This window comes from Vigna umbellata, chromosome 5 (assembly GCF_029865625.1).
Source record: "Vigna umbellata cultivar VRB3 chromosome 5, Vumbellata_1.0, whole genome shotgun sequence".
NCBI lineage: Eukaryota > Viridiplantae > Streptophyta > Magnoliopsida > Fabales > Fabaceae > Vigna > Vigna umbellata.
This window is the reverse complement of record NC_142169.1, coordinates 66,499,667-66,507,058: the sequence shown is the minus strand read 5'-3', so window position 1 is coordinate 66,507,058 and position 7,392 is coordinate 66,499,667.

Sequence of the window (7,392 nt, the reverse complement as noted above, 5' to 3'; positions counted from 1 at the left end):
TGACGACTTACAAAATTAATATTACATATCTAATCTTATAATACAATACGTAGTCTTTTTAATTGGTAACACATACTTGATTTCTTATTTAACTAATAAATTAAACTTGTATCTATTAAAATATGTAATCGTGACATTATTATAATATATGTGTTTTATTTAATATTTTATAAGTTTTTAAAACTCTAGTTAATTGTATCTTATCTTATATGTATTGTTTATCAATTATGATAATAAGGTGTTATAAAGAAAACATTACAAGAAATATTAATAAAATCAGGCTAAGAAGATAAAGAAAGATAAATATGTATGTCTTTGTTTATTTATTTTAATCATTGGTAATGTATTACAATATATGAATATATATATATATATTACATTGGATATTACTCGTTACGTTAATAAGACATGTTAGTTTATAATAATTTATTAAAAAAATATGAAGCGTGGAGTGAGACTATGACTGTCTGGAATATAATATAAACCCATCTTCAGTGTTGAGCACCGTGTGTATTTAATCATTAAAAATGTACATAATTTGTTGTACTTTACAATATTTTCAAAGTGTAGCAAAAACAAAAACAAAGGACTACAAGTTATGAAAAGATAAAAGGAAGAAATATTTTTATTTAGTATTATTGAATTTGAACAAGTCAGAAAGAAGGAAAAGATGCATGTACATTACAGTAAAGTTACTTGTAGAGAGTTAATTAATGTCATAATCACAACGATTCCAGCTTCTATAACTGAGGATTAACCTCACAAAACCACAATAAATTCAAAATTAAACAATCTAATCTGTCCTTTGCATGCTTAAAAAAGCATTGGAGAACCAAAATATCATTAGCTCTGACATCTTTATAAAAAATTACAAGTTAATAGTACTGACATGTATAGCTGTTTATATGTAAAAAAATCTCAGTTTGTTTATTAAAATACTGTAATATGCAAGTATTTCAATATATGTAATAAGGTTGTTGGATAAGTAGGACTGATAATTAGTGCCAGACATTGACCCCAAGCTTTTCTAAAATTATAAAAAAATACTCTCTTTTTTTTCTCTTATCAGAGAATGAGGGAGAATGAGGGATGGAGATAAATGAATACTAACCTCTCTATAAATCATGGACCTAAATTCTCATGCATTTTCAATTGATAAAATAATTACTTTAATATAATTTTTACAAAATTACTGTTAATAAAGATTTATAGCTTTATATCTATTACAATATCACAACACTTTGATTAAGACGTATTTTTTCATTATTTCACTCTGTATCTTAATAATTTTTTTACATATTGTTTTATTTTTTGTTCTCGATTTATTTTTTCAGATTGTTTGGTCCTTGTCATGCTTAAAAGTGTGATGAGTTATTAATGAAATTACTATACAATTAATAAATGAAAACTGAATTGGTCATGGGAGGAATGTGATTAATCTACCCAAAAGAGATAAAATAAGAAAGGGGAGAGTGTAAATAGCACTAACTTAAATTGTTAAGTCCATTTGAGTGGCCCAATACATATAATAAGAAAAATACAAACGTGGAGAAAAATTCACCACATTCTTTTCTATTTTTTATCCAATAAAGTATTTTTTGTATTGTTCAGCTTAATTTTATCCTTTTAGAAAAAAAAAATCTAAATTGTACAATAGGAAGTGCTGTGTTTTTGAATGTCCATGACTTCAACTGATTGAAACTAAATTTCGATTATTGCTTTTAGCAACCCATCATTACAAACTGCACCCTTATAATATTAGGAAAAAACTAATCTTGAAAAACATATTTCATCTATTTCGGAAAAAAAAATTTAAAACACAGTTCATGTATGATTATTTTGGAAAAAAATATTCCGAAAGACATTTTTTGAGCTTTTAATTTTTTTGTTTTAAAACCCCATTCAAAGAAATTTGTTCCAAAATACATTACATATATTTAAGAAAAAAAATTGTTTCGGAAATAATGTTTCAGAGAAGTTTTTCTAGAAATTTTATTTTAAAATTTTAAAAAATTCTATTCTGAAAAGCTTTTTAATCTGGTAGTCACTTTTGTGGAGAGCATAATAATCATTTTGAAATTTTTGAGGGGTGCGCACAGAAACTGCTGATGCAGAAAGTAAAAGCCCCAAACTTTTACATCCACTTTGGACCTCTTTATTTTTTATTACCTTCTTTATATAGCCCAATCGTTATAAAAATAAAAGGAGCATTAGGCTTATTGTCCAGATATAACAATGACAAAAAAACACGGAAGAAGAAGAATACTTAGAACATTATATAAGGGTGTTACTCCCTCCACCCCCACACGTCTCTTCCTCCACCTCCCCAATTTTCTAAAATGCCAATTATATCCTTCTAAAATGACAATTATATCCTCAAAAGTTAAAATTTTTTATTTTTATTATTTTAATATTTTAATTTATTTAAAACTTCTGATTTACTTCCCTCTGCACCTCTTCCTCTCTTCCATTTTCGTTTACCTTTCTCTCTTCCGTTAAGCTTCTTCTCCACCTATAACAAATTCATATTTTAACAAATTCATATTTTAACAAAATTATTACGTTTAAAAACTAACCATATATAACATTTAAAATTATAAATTTAAATATAAATTACTGTAAATAAAATAAACAAATAAAATAAAAACGAAACGTAAAAGGAACACTGCCTCTGGACGGATGACATCCTTCAACGGATGTCAACATCCGTTGAAGGCAAAACGGATGTCGACATCCGTTTTGCCTTAAACGGATGTTGACATCCGTTGAAGGATGTCATCCGTCCATAGGCAGTGTTCCTTTTACGTTTCGTTTTTATTTTACTACGTTTTTGCGGCTCATGCAAGGATTATAGGCTTGGATATTAAAAGGATTATTGGAAGTATGGAAGGATTTAGGGTTTAGGATTATTGGAAGGATTATGACTACGTACCTGGAGAGGAACCACGACAAGGACACTACACCATAAACGCACTGCACCACGTACTGCACCGAGAACAAGAAGAAGATTGTTTGATAATTCTTTTCACGATCACCAAGCTTTGTAGAAAAATATTTTACTCATACAAGAAACTACGTAGGTTATCAGTGAAATATGTTATAAATGAATAAAATTAAAAAACAACAATTTTAAAAATAAAATTTTACTGAGGGGCAAAATAGTAAAGGAAAGGTGGAGGAAGGGGCAAAATAGTAAAGGGGAGGTGGAGGAAGAGATGTGTGGGGGTGGAGGGAGCAACACCCATTATATAATCATATACTGGGTTTGCTCCATCCATCACCCTATAATCTCAAGTGTTCTTGCACATTTTTATTATTATTTTTTATTCTAAAAATACTTAACATCTTCCCGACTATTTTATTTTATTTTCAAAATATCCTACACTTTCCCATTATATTCAACAACTTTTATCTTTCTCTCTTCACATTAATGGAGTATTTATATGGCTTAGATTTAAACTTGTGATATATTGTAAAATTTTATTTACACTTTCCCTTAAATAAGTTTGATTCAATCTTATTTTCACTTTTCAATATATATTTTTTTTCTTCAAATTACTTAATAAATGGTAAAATTTTGTTCTAAATTTCTAGAAAAATGTTTATATATATGTTTTTTTTTACATTTAATATTTATAATTTTTAATATTATATTATGTTTTAACTTATCGATATGTTTGACTTAAATAACTTAAATAAAGTATTTAATTTATTAGATAAATAATATAAAAATATTATTAAATACTTAAAATATAAAAGAAAAGTTATTTGTTAAAGATTTGGAATTTATTTACTTCTTTCGTTATTATAAAATTAGTATATAATAATAATAACAATAATAATATATTTTTTACTATTGATATTATTATGTTTATTATTTTGTATTTGCATCTAACTTTTAAGTTTATAAAATGGAAGTGGTAGAAGCACTAATATTGAAATTTCCTTTGAATTTTATATTTTGCAATATATCACAGGTTTAAATCTAAGTCATAAAAATGCTCTATTAATGTAGAGAGAGAAAAGAGAAAGATTGTTGAGGATAATGAAGAGGTGTAAGATGTTTTTAGAATAAAAGAAAACATTAGAAAAATGTAAAGTATTGTTGGAATAAAAGAAAATAATGAGAAGATGAAGAAACACTTGAGTTGATAGAGGGACCAAGACCCTCAAGTTGAGAATGATTTCTGTGAATATTTACGAATCTATTTTTTTCCATGAGCATATTGTAATATATTTATTATGGATTAAACATTTAAGAAATCACACACTCACCGAGATAATTTATTTTAAGGAAAAATTATATTTAATTTATACTAAAAAACATGTCAAACGAACTAAAATTATAATACAATTAATATGTGATCTAGTTGAATAAAAATATACATTACAAACTGCATAAAATAAAAATTAGAAGATAGCAATAATAATAATTAATGGTAAAATAAATTACTAAACAAAAAGGCAACAAATAATATAAATAAGTTGATAAAAATAGCCTATAGTGTTTTTTTTTTCTTACAATCGGCATTAAATAATTGTAGAAAATTTGAATGCATTGATGAAGCAACGGGTCTTGTCTTCATACTAGGTAAAATGTGAGTACCATGTTTAGGGTCCATAGTAGATACAGTCAAAATTGCTGACCACGTGCCCACTAGGTCAGTTGAAAATTTAATACTGCCTACATTTATTATTTGTCATTTTTGTATATAATTGATGCTACCTTCAAAACATCATTAATTTTGCTGTAGCTTTATGCCAGAGCTTTTAACTTTTACCAAAGCTACACGAGTGTTTAAAATACGAGCTGCTTTAGTTAAAGTTTAAATTTTATAAAAATTTTAAAGTAAACGATGAAAATAAATTTTTACGATTAAATATATTTTTAATCTTAAACTTAGACTTAAAACTAAAATTTATATAATTTAATTTGTAAACTTTAAAAATAAATAAATATAATATTTTATATAACTCAATTTTTTACTTATATCAATTGTATTATTTATCTTTAATACATTTTAATTTAAATATTAATTTCAAACTGGACTTAAGATATAGAAAAACTTGACATTATACAATTTAAAGTATTGTATTCATCTTTTTATTTAAAAGTAAAAATATATTAAAATATTAAATAAAAACAAATTTTCATTTCACATGACTGCTTGAAGACTAAAAGCATAATTACCTATTACTTTAAAAAAAAAAGTGAGTGTAAGGTTTACCTTTTCAAAGTAGGCAAATGCGAAAACATTTGAAACCTTTGACTTGGTAAACAAGGAATCAGGATTCTTGAAAAAGATGACAACCAGATCTCATCATAACACAGATGCATGTATTGATGGCACTAAAAAGAATAGGATGACTATTAAAATAAACAAGTGGAAAAAAATCAATTAAAAACAATAAAATACACTATGAATGAAAATATTTCAAGGATTTGTGTAAAATATAGAACAATGCTGTGGAAAAATTTCAATACTCTAGTCAAATTTGTGTCTTTGAATGTTTGTCAATTCTAAGACATAATAGATATTAAATAAATTAATTCTTATTTGAACTTTTTTCATTCAAATTATGATGATTTATCAAAAAGATAAAGAGATAAAATTTTATAAATCAATCAAACAAAATAGTACGAATTAATAAACTAAGGTTTTTTACTCAAACGACTACTTAACAATTTAAGTATTTATTATTATTATTATTATAAAATTTTAACCTAGTTATATCAATAATATTTCCAAATACCTAATATTTGACACTTTTTATTTCTTTTGTTGCACTAATACATGAACTTAGTTGTATTTTTTAATTTAAAAAATTTACAAATCAATATATTGGATTTTAAATTACACAGTAAATATTGTAGCTTGATTTTTATATTAATTTATATATTACATAAATATCCATAAATTTTAAATAAGTTTCACATTTAAAAATTATCTAAGTGTTTAAACCATATGGTTTATATTATTGTTGTCAAAATGGGTTGACCCGCGAATCAATCTAGCTCACCACGAGTTTGAACTGGTTTGAGTTTGAAAAAAATGTACTTTTTATACGGGTTAATTTTCAATCCGGCTCACCAGACTCACAAATCTACCTAATTTTTTATCTTAATTACAATTGAGTGATAAATCACTCACATGAATGAAAATAAAGCACGAAAAATAATTGATTTTGTTTGATATTTTCTCTTGAGAAAAATACCGAAAAACCTACTCATCCATAATATTATATTCATTATTTCTTCAGCAAAAATAAAGTCAATGTTAATATAATTAAGGAGAAAAACTCTCACACTGTTTGTAAAAACTGAACACTACTTTTTAACCGTAAAAAAACTGTAACATAAAACAATATCAATTTGGAACATGCTAAATCTAATCTCACTCGTTATAACTACTCCAAACTCAAGAACCTAACAACTTTTAAATTTCATAACTAACACTTTCAATTTAATACTACCTAATAAAACTAAAATGATCCGTATGTACTTGTCTTACCTAACGTTACATGGATAAACAATTTTAAATATTGAAACATATAATGTATTTTTATAATTAATATGTAAAGTGGAGAAAAATATACATAAACAAGTCCACCGTACGGGAAAATAGAAATTATACATATTCATCACATAAAAGGCACAAAAATATTACAATGAGAAAAATGGATGAATTATTAAAATTATTAATTACACTAAAAAAGCAATACGATAAAACCGTAATTAATTGTGAAACTAATTTATATCGAATAATACTTTTATATCACACTTAGTATATAATAAATACTAAAAATCAAATTATTTTTTATCTCATGTAACAAAAATATGAAACAATATCAAAGTAAGGATTACTAAAATAATTTTGTTATTTTGGAGTAAAGACTGCTGGAATAATATGACAATTTGAATAATATTTTTGTTTATAATGTTTATATTTTATGACATGATTACAAGAATCCACATTATACATCACGATATATGCATTATTTATAAACTTTATTGCATGCTATATTAATTTAATACTCAATATTTGCACATCTAAAGTGAATTTGTATGATTTGATATCAAATAGTGTATGATTTGTGGAATCATAAATAAATAAATAAAGTAAAGTTGCATATTTGTTGAAAAAGAACCATATGAATTATGAATAAAAGACAAAATTGATTTGATCGAATGGCAAAGAGCAAATGAAGTGAGAAGATGCGTAAGCTCTGACGCATGTGACTGTGAAAATGTGTTTACATGTATTAAAGTATGTATATAAAAAGAAAGGGACACATACCACATGGTCAACAGCACACCACCAATCACCGATTAAGTTCCGGTCTGGTACGAAATATACATTTGATCTGAGTTCTCTTTTCACATATTTTTTT